The sequence below is a fragment of the Triticum dicoccoides genome, chromosome 4B (assembly GCF_002162155.2).
Source record: "Triticum dicoccoides isolate Atlit2015 ecotype Zavitan chromosome 4B, WEW_v2.0, whole genome shotgun sequence".
Classification (NCBI taxonomy): Eukaryota; Viridiplantae; Streptophyta; class Magnoliopsida; order Poales; family Poaceae; genus Triticum; species Triticum dicoccoides.
In genome coordinates this window covers 586,030,194-586,047,162 of record NC_041387.1, presented here as the reverse complement: position 1 = coordinate 586,047,162, position 16,969 = coordinate 586,030,194, and the positions used below count along the sequence as shown (strand labels likewise).

Here is a 16,969-nt window from a genome sequence, read left to right as displayed (position 1 = left end):
GGGAAGGGAGGTCAGCCGCACCCTTGCACTTGTCACCTCCCTTCCCCCTTGCTACACCTCTCCCTCCCGCAGACGCTTGGCGAAGCCCTGCCGGGATCCCTGCTGCATCCACCACCACGCCGTCGTGCTGCTGGATCTTCATCAACCTCTCCTTCCCCCTTGCTGGATCAAGAAGGAGGAGACGTCACGCTGACCGTACGTGTGTTGAACGCGGAGGTGCCGTCCATTCGGCGCTAGGATCTCGGGTGATTTGGATCACGACGAGTACGACTCCCTCAACCCCGTTCTCTTGAACTCTTCCGCTCGATCTACAAGGGTATGTAGATGCACTCCTCTCTCTCGTTGCTAGATGAACTCATAGATTGATCTTGGTGGAACCGTAGGAATTTTTGTTTGTTTTTTGCAACGTTCCCCAACAATACCTTGACATGATCTTGAAGGTGTTCAAGATGGATCAGTCAAAGAAGGAGATCTTGCCTAAGTTGTAAGGTATGAAGTTAAGACTTAAAACTCGACCACGGCGGAAGAGAGAGAAAGGACGAAGGTCATCCCCTATGCTTCAGATGTAGGCTCTATAGTATGCTATGATGTGTACCACACCAGAAGTGTGCCTTGCCATGAGTCAGTCAAGGGGTACAAGAATGATCCAGGAATGGATCATTGGACAGCGGTCAAAATTGTCCTTGGAGTAAATAAAGACATGTTTCTCGATTATGGAGGTGATAAAGAGTTCGTCGTAAAGGGTTACGTCGATGCAAGCTTTAACACCTATCTGAATGACTCTGAGTAGCAAACCGGATACGTATAGTGGAGCAACCATTTGGAATAGCTCCAAGTGGAGCGTGGAAGCAGCATTTTACAATATGACCTAGAGATTTGCGAAGTACATACGGATCTGAATGTTGCAGGCCCGTTGACTAAAACCTCTCTCACAAGCAAAACATGATCAAACCCCAGAACTCATTGAGTCTTAATCACATGGTGATGTGAACTAGTTTAGTGACACTAGTAAACTCTTTGGATGTAGGTCACATGGCGATGTGACCTATCAGTGGTAATCACATGGCGATGTAAACTAGATTATTAACTCTAGTGCAAGTGAGAGACTGTTGGAAATATGCCCTAGAGGCAATAATAAATTATTTATTATTATTATATTTCATCGTTCATGATAATCGTTTATTATCTATGCTATAATTGTATTGATAGGAAACTCAGATACATGTGTGGATACATAGACAACACCATGTCCCTAGTAAGCCTCTAGTTGACTAGCTCGTTGATCAATAGATGGTTATGGTTTCCTGACCATGGACATTGGATGTCGTTGATAACGGGATCACATCATTAGGAGAATGATGTGATGGACAAGACCCAATCCTAAGCCTAGCACAAAGATCGTGTAGTTTGTATGCTAAAGCTTTTCTAATGTCAAGTATCATTTCCTTAGACCATGAGATTGTGCAACTCTCGGATACTGTAGGAATGCTTTGGTTGTACCAAACGTCACAGCGTAACTGGGTGGCTATAAAGGTGCACTACGGGTATCTCCGAAAGTGTCTGTTGGGTTGGCACGAATCGAGACTGGGATTTGTCACTCTGTGTAACGAAGAGGTATCTCTGGGCCCACTCGGTAGGACATCATCATAATGTGCACAATGTGACCAAGGGGTTGATCACGGGATGATGTGTTACAGAACAAGTAAAGAGACTTGCCGCTAACGAGATTGAACAAGGTATCGGCATACCAACGATCGAATCTCGGGCAAGTACAATACTGCCAGACAAAGGGAATTGTATACGGGATCAATTGAGTCCTTGACATCATGGTTCATCCGATGAGATCACCGTGGAACATGTGGGAGCTGACATGGGTATCCAGATCCCGCTGTTGGTTATTGACCGGAGAACGTCTCAGTCATGTCTGCATGGTTCCCGAACCCGTAGGGTCTACACACTTAAGGTTCGATGACGCTAGGGTTATAGGGAATAGATATACGTGGTTACCGAATGTTGTTCGGAGTCCCGGATGAGATCTGGACGTCACCAGGAGTTCTGGAATGGTCCGGAGGTAAAGATTTATATATGGGAAGTCCTGTTTTGATCACCGGAAAAGTTTTGGGTGTTATCGGTAATGTACCGGGACCACCGAGAGGGTCCCGAGGGTCCACCAGGTGGGGCCACCGGCCCCAGAGGGCTGCATGGGACAAGTGTGGGAGGGGACCAGCCCCAGGTGGGCTGGTGCGCCCCCCACCAAGGCCCAAGGCGCCTAGGGCTTGGGGGAAACCCTAAAGGGGGGCGCCCCCTTGCCTTGGCGGGCAAGGCAACCCCCCTGGCCGCCGCCCCCTCCTCAGATTGGATCTGAGGGGGCCGGCCCCCTCTCCTTTGCCCCTATATATATGTGGGGGTGAGAGGGCAGCCGCACCCCAAGTTCTGGCATAGCTCTCCCCCTCTCCCAAGTCCTCCTCCTCTCCCGCGGTGCTTGGCGAAGCCCTGCAGGATTGCCACGCTCCTCCATCACCACCACGCCGTTGTGCTGCTGCTGGACGGAGTCTTCCCAACCTCTCCCTCTCTCCTTGCTGGATCAAGGCATGGGAGATGTCACCGGGCTGTACGTGTGTTGAATGCGGAGGTGTCGCCCGTCCGGCACTAGGATCTCCGGTGATTTGGATCACGACGAGTACGACTCCTTCAACCCCGTTCTCTTGAACGCTTCCGCTTAGCGATCTACAAGGGTATGTAGATGCACTCCCCTATATCTCATTGCTAGTCTCTCCATATATAGATCTTGGTGACTCGTAGGAAATTTTTTGAATTTTTGCTAGGTTCCCCAACACCCTCCTTTTAACATGCAAGCGGTTCACGCGGGTGAGAAAGAGAGAGAGGGAGATCGTGAAGGCCTCGTTTGACATTATTCCTTAGAGGGGCCCTACAAAACAATCATGAGGAAAACAAGGATTGCCAATACGATTGCCGACCAACCACGGGTTGCTCTGAGGGTGTGATGGGGGCAATGAGGGCCTGGTGAGGTGGTGCCTTGCGGGGCTGCCGCGGCCAGAGCTCAGCCACTCAGATTTGTCAACATTGTAGGGACGGACCCATGCACAAGCGCCGTGCCGGGTCAAGCAGCTCCAAGGGTTGGTGTCAGTCGAGTAGGCAATTACGATGGGAAGGTTGAGCATGAAAGAGCAAACCAACTTAGATAGATGCGAGAAAGATACACACCACTGGGTCAGGCCCGAGCGGCTTGGGGATGATGCAGCCCGAGGGGCGCCCCTAGAAAGGTAAACTAGAGATATTAGCAAAAGAGATACAGGCCACAGGGACGGACCCACACGACCTAGGAATGATGCAGCCCTTGGGCGCTCCCAGTTGAAATGGAACTTGAAATATGTCACCTGATACCGTTGGAGACGAAGGAGTGTTGGAGTAGCTGACGACGCGCGGTGAGGAGGCCGATCCTCACGAGCCCCCAAGGCCCTGAGCCTGGGGAGGCTCCAGGGGCCCGGGCGGCTCTTCGAGGACCATCCCCATCTCCGCCAGGACCGTGTTGTGCCTGACCTCCTGAGCTTCCAGAATGGTCCGCACTAGGCGTTGATGCACAGCGGCCGCGTTCGGCAGGCCGAGAGGCATGCGAATGTAGCTGTGAGGCGGCCCCTCGCAATGTCCCACGCGCGAAGGCCAGAGGCGCTCCTGAGACGCAGCTCGGTTGAGCCATGGTACGTCGATGCAGACGTGCAGCCCACCATCCTTGCCTGGATGGGGAGCTACGGTGGGCAGGCGGCGGTTGCCGCGCATGACTCTTGACTCCTGTAACTCCTGAGTGATTTTAGCGATGAACTCCTGAGGGTTGGATCTTCCTTGCCTTGTACCCTCCTGAGGGAATCGTGCCACGAAGCACGCCTCCAAGTGGTGCCCGAGCGCCTCCCTCGTGACCTTGGCAAAGTCGGTGGCCCTCCAGGAGAGAGCCCCCGAGCCTTGCTCGAGGAGGGCGCCGGGTGCGCCTTCCTATGCGACGGAGGGAGGCGCCCCTTGAGCGGGCGAGGATTCTGGCATCATGCCACTAGAGGTGCCTGCCTCTTGAGCTCTCGGGCTAGGTGATGTCTTCTTCTTCTTAGGGGCTGCCTCAGGAAGGCTCCTGCTCTTGCGATCTGGGTCTTCAATTGACATGGCCTGGAAGGCACGCTCGAGGGAACACACTGCATCTTTCTCCTCACAGGGTACTGTGATGACTCCACTGCTTCCTGGCATCTTGAGGACGTTGTAGCCATGGTGAGTCACTGCCATGAACTTGGCCAGGGCTGGATACCCGAGGATGGTGTTGTACGGCAGGCAAATGTGGGCATTGTCGAAGTCGATGAGCTCAGTATGATAGTTTTTGCCCTGTCCGAAGGTGACAGGGAGGTGGACCTGCCCTATCGGGGTGGTAGAACCATCAGTGACTCCTGAGAAAGGCTTGGTTGGCTGAAGCTGATTGTAGGGCACTTGGAGATTGTTGAATGTCCCGACAGACAGAACGTTGAGCCCTGCACCACCATCGATGAGGGTCCTGGTGACCTACACATTGCTGATGACTGGGGAACAGAGCATCGGGAGGACCCCAACTGTGTCGCGCACTTGAGCTGATCCGCTGAGCTGAACGTGATAGCTCACGTGGACAACCTAAGAGGGCGCGAGGCCTCGAGCTTTGGAAGGACCGCGTTCACCTCGCGAGCAAACTTCTTGAAGATGCGCTGAGAGGCTGGGGCCTGAGCCCCGCCCAAGATGCAAGCGATAGCACGCGGCTCCTGGAAGCCCCCAGCCCCCTCGTCCTGGTGCTGATCTTCATTCCTTCTTGGCGGTGGTGGTAGAGGAGGAAGGCCTGCGTTGCCTTGTGGGCGATCCTCACGAGGCTAATCCCTCCAGGCCCCCTCGCGAGGCTGGTCATGCCACCCTTGGCGAGGGCCCCGATCTTCCCATCGTCCTCCACCTCTTCCTCCTCCTCGGCCATAGCCCCGATCACTCTGCTTGGGGTGTCGGCCGGCACGTCCTTCTCGTACAGCCCTGAGCTCTTGACATTCATTGGTGTTGTGGGTGTGAAGGTCGTGGTACATGCAATACCGGCTGCCCTTGGACGACTCTGGCTGATATCTGCCATGCTTGGTGTCTGGCTCAGCTGCGAGCACGACTGCTCCCTTGCGCTTCACATCCTTAGCCTTGGGCTTCTTCTCTTCAGGATTAGTGGCTGGAAGCTCGAGGAGGGAGAGGCGTCCCTCCTCAGCCCTGGCTCACTTGGTCGCCAAGTTGAACAACTCCAGTGATGTGCACAGATCTTCATGGATCACCAGTTCCTCCTTCATCTTGATGTTACGGACGCCATCAGAGAAGGCTGAGATGATGGCTTCCTCAGTCACCCTGGGGATCTTGAGGCGAGCGTTGTTGAAGCGTTGAATGTACTTATGCAAGGTCTCTCCTGGTTGCTTCTTGATGCGGTGCAGGTCGCTCATGGCAGGGGGCCGGTCGCGCGTGCCCTGAAAGTTGGCGATGAAGCGGGTGCGCATCTCGTCCCAAGAGGAGATCGTCCTGGGAGGCAGGTTCAGGAGCCAGGTGCGGGCACCGTCCTTGAGCGCCATGGGGAACCAATTCGCCATGACTTTTTCGTCTCCATTGGCCGCTTTGATGCCCAGCTCGTAGAGCTGGAGGAACTCCATAGGGTCGGCGGTGTCGTCATAGTGTGGAGGCAGATCCGGCTTGAACTTGCCCGGCCAGGCCACACTGCGCAGCTCGGCGGTGAAGGCGCGGTAGCCTGCGGTAGTCACTAGGGGCCTTTGCTGATGCAGGGCTTGATCCTGGGGGTCTCTGCGCGCTGCCGCCAGGAGCAGCACGGGGTCTTGGCATGCTGGAGCAGGAACACGATCATGGCGCACCGGTGCAGGGAGCACGCGAGCGCCTTCTTGAGGGCGAGGAACTTCTTGGCAGCTCCTTTCTTGCTGCGTGGGTGTTGGGCGCAGCGGGTCTCGCCCAGGGGCCGCGCGCCTCAGAGCCAGGGCGCCCTCTTGGGGAGGAGGCGACGGAGGAGCCTCCGGAGCTGCGTTACCCGCGCAGGACGGAGGGTGATGCAGCAAGAGGGACAGCGCAGGGGAGCCCCCTGCGGCGCTGACGAGCTCGGTAATGCGGGCAAGCCACTCTTCATAGAGGTCGTCAACGAGGCGATAGTGCAGGAGCTCACGCGCCACGAGCAACGCGGCGTCTGCGTCCGCAGGAGCGCGACGGGCGTGCGACGATGAGCCTGCAGGAGTCAGCGATGAGGTAGCGGTGCGGCCTTCCCGCCGCACCGAGGGATGCAACGACGACGCCTGCTGCTCGTTCCCTGCCGGGCCGGTGGTGGCATGGGCGAAAGGCGACGGGGAATGATGGGGAGGCCCACCGATGGGAGCCGTTTGGGCGACGTGGGCAGCAAGAGCAGCCTGATGCTCGGTACGAGCTCGGCGAGTGTCAGCCATGGACGCGACAGACGATGGGATGCAAGACGGCGGAGGAAAAGATTCCGGCACACCCCTACCTGGTGCGGCAAATGTCGGATGTGGGGTTCCGGCAGACCTTTAAGGTTCAAACTCTGGGGTGCGCGCGAAGATCTCTCCTCTACCAACCTACGTCCCAACGCCTCGTTGAGAATCTAGACTAGCAAGATGAACAACACAAGGGACACAGGGTTTATACTGGTTCAGGCCACCATTGTGGTGCAATACCCTACTCCAGTGTGTGGTGTGTGGATTTCCTCAGGGGCTGATGATGAATGGTACAATGGGAGAACAGCCTTGCGACAGGTGTTCTTGGGTTGGTGCGATGAACTACTTGGGAGAGTTCGATCGCATCTCAATCTGATGGGGGCTCTATCCGATCTGATGTGATGTGATGTGATGTCTACTGTGGTGGCTAGCTCTATATATAGAGGCCCTGGTCCTCTTCCCAAATATTGAGCGGGAAGGGCGCCAACAATGGCCATTTTGAAGGGGAACATCTAGTACAACTTATCCTGACTAAAGTTGGTCTTCGACTGCCAAAGGCCCTGACGATGACGCTGTCTTGGGCTCCACGGTGACCTCCATCCTGCCACTCTGCTGGTCTTGGTCTCATTGCATCGAAATGGTAACCTTTACTTGACGCCTTGGTACTCCGCACCTGCGCTTGCCCCCTTTGCACCAAAGGGGAAACAAGGACACTGCCCAGGCCGGCGCCCGCCTGGTTTCGATCGTCATGGCTTACGTCATGAGCACCTCACGAGGTACCCTTGCCTTGATCTCTCCGCCTCCTCGAGAGCCTGTCTAGTGAGGCCATCCCTGAGGAAGCTTCCCGTCATCCGCCCCGCGAGGCTTGGCCCCTCGCAAGGGTATTGAGCTTGAGTCGTTGAAGATGGGCCGCACTGGGCCACCATTCGAGCCACGCCGCAGGCCGCAGGCAGGCAAGTCTAGGGACCCCCGTTCCCAGAATGCCCACAAGGAGGAAGAGATTGGTGTGAGCCAGTGCTACGCCCGTGTCCCCTTTTATAGGCAAACGGGGTCGGGGGCCTGGCTCCTCGCCTAGGAGGCAACTGCCCCAATCCACCAACCCAGCTCCTATGCGCCACTAACGGCGCGCAGAATTAAGACCGACCACCTATGCCAATTAGCGACGTCTGGATTTCTGCTGTGGCACTCATGCCCACGCCCTCCGCATCCTCCACCAACCCTGCGCAATGCATACAACATACATGGTGGAAACAGTAGGGGTAGAAGGCTAGTGGGGTGGCAGTTACCGCCCCGTGAACGTGGGATATGGGCATTCCATGGGTCGTGGCATTAATCTCCCCCACGATGTCACGCACGACGCGCGGGAAATAGGAAACTAACTGAAGCACAGGTTAACGAAGACAAAGAAAATCCCAAGGAAAGAGGTACCATGAGTTCTCCGCCTGTGTACTGGATAGGGCCTACCCCAACGATGCTCGACAGCGTGTTCGGGCCAGGCCCGGGGGCTCCTATCGGTGCAACAAACCTTGGTGTATGTTGCCCGGACTTTACACAGGCTCGAGGGAAAGCTTACAACATCCAAGACGAGGACAAGCAGAAGAGGTAGCTCTTTGAGGATTCAAAGGGAGTATCAAGAAGACCAAGACAAGCCAAAGGAGCAAGATTTCTCTAAGGGAGAAACCTCCCTTACTGGGCAGGTGAGCCTGGCCAGGTAGAGACCTCCCCGAAAATGAAGCAGATACGCCCCGGCAGGCCTGCTGGGGCCAGTAGAGATCCACTTCCCGCCAAGGCTCCATCGCTCCACCTCATAGCGATGCAAGTCACTTGTCGATGCGGTGTCGAGCCCCTAGGTGGCTAAATGGCTGTCACTTAATGTGTGGCAGTCATTTGGAGAGAAGATCATCCCTGTGTGACACCCGTCAATACGTGTGTCATACGGGCAGACAGAAGATGACCAGGACGGCGCGGCAAGGCTTGCCGGGCTGCACCCATGATGTGATGTACAGCGACGCATTTAATGTGTTTTGTCCTAACTGCCAGAGTTAGGTATGATAGAACTGTTGGCTATCTAATCACTGGATAATGACTGTTTTGCCATTGTGGTGACCCCTTGACCTATAAAAGGAGGGCCATTGCAACCTTAAAGAGGAGTTGGACCTTTGTACACTCATAAGCGCATAGTTGCTCTCGCCCCGAGGCAACCTTGCCGGGCTTGAGCGTCGCGTTTCCACCAGGGTCCTCTCATCAATCCACCAAAGCAGGAGTAGGGTCTTACGCCTTGCGTCGGCCCAAACCTGGGTAAAAACTGCCCGTGTCACCTCTATCGTGCTGCTCCACGGCCTCCACTCTTTGTGCAATGTGCCCTTCCCCCTTGCCGAACCACAAAGGGGTCGATGGCCCCATAGGTGATCGCGTTGCACCGCGACATAATGTAAGTGCAAGAGATGAGAGTTTATGATAGGTACTTGGTAGGCTTGATGTATCCTCCCCAGCAATGGCGCCAGAATTCTTCTACTACTTCTTGATCTTGCGTTGGTTTTTCCCTGGAAGAGGAAAGGGTGATGCAGCAAAGTAGAGATAAGTATTTCCCTCAATTTGAGAACCAAGGTATCAATCCAGTAGGAGGAACACCCAAGTCTCCAATAATTACACCTACACAAACAAACAAATATACTTGCACCCAACATGATAAAAGGGGTTGTCAATCCCTTCACGGTTAATTGCAAGGATGAGATCTGATAGAGATAGGTATAAAAGATGAGTAAAAGTGCAAAATAAAGTAAAGGTAAATAAATTGCAGCAAGGTATTTTTGTATTTTTTTAGTTTTATAGATCTGAAAATAATATGATGGTAAATAGACCCGGGGGTAGAGGCTTCTCTCTTGAAAGAACGCATACGGTGGGTGAACAAATTACTGTTGAGCAATTGATATAAAAGCGCATAGTTATGACGACATCTAAGGCAATGATCATGAATATAGACCGTGACAAGTAGACCAAAACAATTCTGCTTCTACTACTATTACTCCACACATCGACCGCTATCCAGCATGCATCTAGTGCATTAAGTTAACAAGAACGGAGCAATGCCTTAAGCAAGATGACATGATGTAGAGGGATAGATCCAAGAAATATGGTATGAACCCCATCTTTTTATCCTCAATGGCAACAATACAAATACGTGCCTCGCTACCCCTACTGTCACTGGGTGAGGACACCGCAAGATTGAACCCATCACAAAGCACCTCTCCCATTGCAAGATAGATCAATCTATTTGGCCAAACCAAATCAATAGATCGGAGAGAAATACAAATCTATCTTAATCATGCATAAAAGAGTTCAGAGAAGACTCAAATAATATTCATAGATAATCTGATCATAAATCCACAACTCATCGGATCTCAACAAACACACCGCAAAAGAAGATTACATCGAATAGAACTCCAAGAACATCGAGGAGAACATTGTATTGAAGATCAAAGAGAGAGAGGAAGCCATCTAGCTACTAGCTATGGACCCTTAGGTCTGTGGTAAACTACTCACACATCATCGAAAGGGCGGCAAGGTCGATGAAGAGGCCCTCCATGATCGAATCCCCCTCCAGCAGAGTGCGAGAAAAGGCCCCAAGATGGGATCTCATGAGAACAAAAGATTGTGGTGGTGGAGGGGAATATTTGGGTATTATAGAGCTGGAATTAGGGTTAGGAGAGTCCCGAGGGGCCCACAAGCCCTGAGGGTGCCCCCCCTAGGGCGCGGCCTCCAGGCTTGTGGCCTCCTCGTGGCTCTTCTGGCCTCCTCCCGAAGCTTCGTGGGTGTCTTCTGGTCGAAGAAAAATCCTCAAAATGTTTTGTTCCATTTGGTATTGATTTTCTGTAAAAGACAAAAACAAGGGAAAAACAACAACTGACACTGGGCACTAGGTTAATAAGTTAGTCCCCAAAAATGATATAAAATAGCACCACAATGCATATAGAACATCCAAGATGAATAATATAATAGCATGGAACAATAAAAAATTATAAATACGTTGGAGACATATCACCACACCACCCCAACGCCACCAAGCAAACTACATATGCACCTAGCCGAACCGCTTAGAGCCGATGGATACCTCCACCATGAGCGCCACCGAGGAGGGGTGAGACAAACCACGATGGAGCATGGACTCCAATACGGTGCCTCCAAGAAGGAAAACGACCACTGAGCGCCGCCACTATCTGATCCCAAAGATCAAGCTTTCACCCGGAGCAACACGACGGGGAGGGAACAACCACGACGGAGCCTTCAGGAAGGGAACGACGTCCGCGGATGCCAACATCGGCGGCCAGTACAAACCGGGCAAGTAATACACCCCGACTCACCCCCTTCGTTGCACCGAAGCTTCGCCGAACACCAGCATCCGTGCCACCCGCATGACCATGGGTGCCCGCCCACACCTGAAACGCTCGCTCGACCCACAAACATCGTGTCTCCCGTTGCCAGGGCCTCCGCTCTGCATTCAAAAAACCCCGGGACTAACCAAAGGACTTGACTTTGGTCCAACCGGTAGCCCCCAACCAACTGAACAACAGTAGACACCCTGCCTCAAATATCGCCAGAGTTGCGGCTGCACGCACTTGGCCGAGGAAAGGGGGAGGAGGGGAACTGGATGCATCCGGACTGACACACCCCTGTGCCAGCAGCAAGTAGCCCGACCACGTCGGCGCCTCCCATCCCTCCAGCTAACCTCCCCACCGAACACCCCCTGTGTCGCCCCATCACGGCGCCGGTGCAAATCTGCGTGAGGCCACCAACGACCACCTGTCCACCAGCAAGGGATACCGCATCCACCACCGCCAAGCTCCAAGGATGCTCACCGGGGGAGTCAACCACTAGTAGAAAAAGGACCTAATATGAGACACATTAGTGTTGGTTTGATTTTGAGCCGGCACTAATGTGTTCATTAGTGTCGGTTCCAATGGCTAGCCGGTCGTTCTCATTAGTACCTGTTCATGGAGAACCTTTAGCACCGGTTCATGCCACGAACCGGTACTAAAGAGAGAGGTGGCAGGGTGTTGTCAGTCTGGGGCCCCTCCAGCACCTTTAGTACCGGTTCGTGACACGAACTGGTACTAAAGGTCGACGTACATAAACCCTTCGTCCACCCGAGCCACTCTGTTCTTCCCCTTTCCCCTCACTTCCTCTGTTCTTCCCCTCTCTTCCTCGAGCTCCTCACAAATTTTGCCCAAAATTTGTCAAGATTTGAAGGCCCCCATCCATTCAAATGATCACGAAGGTTAGCAACTTTGTCCTTTCAACTCTCATTGCTAGATTAGCTCTTGCAATGCTTTGTATAGTGATTAATTTGGGAGGAATTATATTTGCTAGTATTTGATTTATATGCAATTTGAGGTCAAAAATAACACTTAGTTTGCATATGTAGGTGTGGTTTACTTAGTGCCTTCTAAATCTCCGTCGTAACCACCGTCGATCGCCCGCACCGTCCCGTCGCCGGCACCACCTTGTGGTGAGGCTCTTGTTCATGAATGTTTTACATTACCAAATTGATGTTTGTGTGATTTGGATAAATAGTTACTCGTATAATTATATTACCGTACGTTGTTTGTTATACATAGTGCCATGGTTTTGATATCCGTCCCCGTCGGCCCTCGTCCTTGTTATGATTCGGATGTGGTATATTCTCTTTTAAAACTAGTTGTTGCACTTCGTGTTTATGAAAAATTATGCCCATCAAGTTGACATAGATATTTTTATCTAGGAGGTATGTGAACCGGAAATTCCAACCGACCCTATTGTCGAGAGGTTAAATTTAGCTGAAAGAGAAAACGAGTATTTGAAAGAAAAATTGAAAAGAATTGAGGGGGAGAAGATGGAATTGGAGTTGCATGTTGCCGATGTCGTCGATGATCACAAGATCAAGATGGAGAAAATGAGGTTGAAGATTAGAAAGATTAGAAAATATGCCATTGATAGTGTGGCTTGGTATCATTATGCTGTTGGATCAATTGTTACCTTAGTTGCGATCTTCATCGCATTTGTTGTTGCATTTAAATTCTTTAGCTAGAGAGTTATTTGTATGTTGCATTTAATTAAGTGCTATATATGAACTTTATGTATGAACTTTATGTATGAACTTGTATTAATTTGGTCTATTCGGTGTTGTGTAATGGAGATGAGCCGACAATGGATGTATGATGACCGATGCTCTCCCGAGTTCATTAATGGCGTGCATACTTTTCTGCGGTCCGCTGAGGCAAACATGCGGGCGGATGGTTTTATGCCTTGTCCATGTGCTGGCTATAAGAATGGTCATAGTTACTCTACGTCAAAAACCATTCACGTCCACCTATTTAAGTCCGGTTTCATGCCCCACTATAATGTTTGGACCAAGCACAGAGAAATAGGGGTTATGATGGAAGACAATGAATAAGAAGAGGACGACGACGGCTATCCTGGCCATGGGTTCCCTGAATACGATGATACAACAATGGGGGAAGAAGCTGGGCCGGCAATGCGGGAAGAAGCTGAAGAAGAGGCATCAGATGAGCCCGCTAATGATCTAGGTCGGGCCATTGCCGATGCAAAGAGAAACTGCGCAAGTGATCTGGAGAGGACGAAGTTGCAGCGCATATTAGAGGATCACAAGAAATTGTTGTACCCGAATTGTGAAGCTGACAAAAAAAGTTGGGCACCACACTTGAATTGCTGCAATGGAAGGTAGAGAATGGTGTATCTGACAAGGGATTTGGAAAGTTGCTGGTAATGATAAAGAATATGCTTCCAAAGGACAACGAATTGCCCGAGAGTACGTATGAAGCAAAGAAAGTTGTCTGCCCTCTAGGGTTAGAGGTGCAAAAGATACATGCATGCCCTAATGACTGCATCCTCTACCGCGGTGAGTACGAGGATTTGAATGCTTGCCCAGTATGCAGTGCATTGCGTTATAAGATCAGTCGCGATGACCCTGGTGATGTCGAGGGCGAGCGCCCCAGGAAGAAGATTCCTGCCAAGGTGATGTGGTATGCTCCTATAATACCACGGTTGAAATGTTTGTTCCAAAACAAAGAGCATGCGAAGGTGATGCGGTGGCACGCAGAAGACCGTAAGAAAGACGGAAAGTTGAGAGTACCCATTGACGGTTCGCAGTGGAGAAAAATCGAGAGAAAGTACTGGGAGGAGTTTGCAAGTGACCCAAGGAACGTATGGTTTGGTCTAAGCGCAGATGGCATTAATCCTTTTGGGGAGCAGAGCAGCAACCATAGTACGTGGCCTGTGACTCTATGTTTGTATAACCTTCCTCCTTGGTTGTGCATGAAGCATAAGTTCATTATGATTCCAGTGCTCATCCAAGGCCCTAAGCAACCCGGCAATGACATTGATGTGTACCTAAGGCCATTAGTTGAAGAACTATTACAGCTGTGGAATGGAACAGGTGTACGTGCGTGGGATGAGCACGGACAGGAAGAATTTGACCTAAAGACGTTGCTGTTCGTGACCATCAATGATTGGCCTGCTCTCAGTAACCTTTCAGGACAGACAAACAAGGGATACCGCGGATGCATGCACTGTTTGGATGATACCGACAGTATATATTTGGATAGTTGTAGGAAGAATGTGTACCTGGGACATCGTTGATTTCTTCCGACAAGGCATCCCGTAAGAAAGAAAGGCAAGCATTTCAAAGGTGAGGCGGATCACCGGACGAAGCCTCGCCACCGTACTGGTGCTGATGTACATGATATGGTCAAGGATTTGAAGGTAATCTTTGGAAAGGGTCCTGGCAGACAACCTGTTCCGAAGGACGCTGACGGACGCGCACCCATGTGGAAGAAGAAATCTATATTTTGGGACCTGCCATATTGGAAAGACCTAGATGTCCGCTCCGCAATCGACGTGATGCACGTGACGAAGAATCTTTGCGTGACCCTGCTTGGCTTTTTGGGCGTGTATGGGAAGACAAAAGATACACCAGAGGCACGGGAGGACCAGCAACGTATGCACGGAAAAGACGGCATACATCAGGGTCAGGCCAGCTACGCTCTTACCAAAGAAGATAAGGAAATCTTCTTCGAATGCCTGCTCAGCATGAAGGTACCGTCTGGCTTCTCGTCGAATATAAAGGGAATAATAAATATGGCAGAGAAAAAGTTCCAGAACCTAAAGTCTCATGACTGCCACGTGATTATGACGCAACTCCTTCCGGTTGCATTGAGGGGGCTTCTACCAGAAAACGTTCGATTAGCCATTGTGAAGCTATGTGCATTCCTCAATGCAATCTCTCAGAAGGTAATCGATCCAGAAATCATACCAAGGTTACAGAATGATTTGGTGCAATGTCTTGTCAGTTTCGAGTTGGTGTTTCCACCATCCTTCTTCAACATCATGACGCACGTCCTAGTTCACCTTTGCGAAGAGATTAACGTTTTGGGTCTTGTATTTATACACAATATGTTCCCCTTTGAAAGGTTCATGGGAGTCTTGAAGAAATATGTTCATAACCGTGCTAGGCCAGAAGGAAGCATCTCGAAGGGCTATGAAAATGAGGAGGTCATTGAGTTTTGTATTGACTTTATTCCTGACCTTAAGCCGATTGGTGTCCTGAATCGCGGCATAAGGGCGGACTGGAAGGAAAAGGCACGCTAGGAGGGCATCAAATAATATGTATGGATGGGCATTCTCTCACTAAAGCACACTACACAGTTCTACAGAATTCCGCCTTGGTGGCTCCGTATATGGAGGAACATAAGAATTTTCTACAGTCCAAACACCCGGAGAAGTCTGACGACTGGATTACACGCGAACAAACGAGGATTTTCGCCGGTTGGTTGCAGAAACGTGCCCTGGATGATGGCGATATTCAAAATGACATGTACTCGCTGTCCCAGTTACCATCTTCGAATATAATGACTTTCAAAGGGTACCAGATAAATGGGAATACATTTTACACGATCGCCCAAGATAAGAAGAGCACCAACCAAAACAGTGGTATCCGCTTTGATGCAACAACCAACACGAGAAAGGAAACATATTATGGTTACATAGAGGACATATGGGAACTTAACTATGGATCAGGTGATTTGAAGGTCCCTTTGTTTCGGTGCAAATGGGTCAATATGACACGAGGTGGGGTAACGGAAGACCCGCAGTACGAAATGACCACAGTGGATCTCAACAATCTTGCGTATGTAGACGAACCATTCGTCCTAGCCAATGATGTGGCGCAGGTTTTTTATGTGAAAGACATGTCTACCAGGCCGAGAAAAAGAAAAGATAAGGAAGCGAATGGATCATACGATGAGCCAAAGCGCCACATAGTTCTTTCAGGAAAAAGAAACATCGTGGGAGTGGATGACAAGACAGACATGTCAGAAGACTATGAAAAGTTTGATGAAATTGCTCCATTCACAGTGAATATTGACCCGAGCATCTAGTTAAATGATGAAGATTTTCCATGGCTACGGCGCAAAGGGACACACGCGAAGAAAAAGTTTCACACCCAAAGATCTGGGATGTGATCGGCTTCACTATCATCACTTTCTTATGTGTTTCACACCCAGGAGGGAATGTCTGTAATAGTTAGGGTAGTTAATTATGTGTTTTGGCATTTGAAACGCCAAGAAAATTTATGTGCAAACAAATTCTTTTCATGCATTTACTGATTTTTTCCAGCTAAATGACCCTGAAATTGAAAAGCATTTCAAATGAACTCAGAAAATGTTGAAAGTTGGCATGGTATCATAATTTCATACAAATAGCATGTGCAAAAAGTAGAGAGGGTTACAGCAAAAACTGGATACACTTCATGTACAAAATGGACAATCTCTTTCGAAGTATCAGGGTTTCCGACGAAAACATAACTGTTACAAAGGCATTTCATTTTTTAAATAACCTAAGCATTACCAAATTGAATATAATGATAAAACACACTAATATTAAACATAAGAAAAAAGAATCACTGAAAAAACTTTTTTCAAAGTTAAGTTATTCACAAACTAGTGATTCACACAAATTTTAAATAATTCAAAATTTAAACTACTCAAATTTGAAAACTACCGGCACTAACAGAAAGTTTGTAATTTTTTGTACCTAAAGCAAAAATATTCACAAAGAAACTCTAAATACAGCAAAAAAACAACTCAAAAATAAATAAAACAAAAATAAATAAAGTGAAAAAAATTAAGAAAATAAAAAAGCCCACCTACTGGGCCAAAGCGGCCTGCATATGACTAGGAACACAACCTTTAGTTGGGCCAGGATGCAGGCCCGCAAAGGCCCAGTAGGCCCACTGGGCAGAAGAGGACAGGTAGGCCCAGTAGGCCTGCTTAGGAGAGGAGCTCGAGAGAGCTACTACACTGGGGCTTATAAACCAGTGTGGTAGCCCCTCGGCTAGCGAGGTGGGACTAAACTTGCGCACCGCCTGGAGCCAGGCATCCCCTTTAGTACCGGGTCGTGGCTCCAACCGGTACTAAAGACCCCCCCCC

The 16,969-nt window shown here is 50.5% G+C and overlaps 1 pseudogene; it reads left to right on the top strand.

The window, feature by feature from the left end:
• Nucleotides 1–12,660: 12,660 nt before the first annotated feature.
• Nucleotides 12,661–15,973, top strand: LOC119294420 (annotated as a pseudogene).
• The last annotated feature ends 996 nt before the right edge of the window (nucleotides 15,974–16,969 follow it).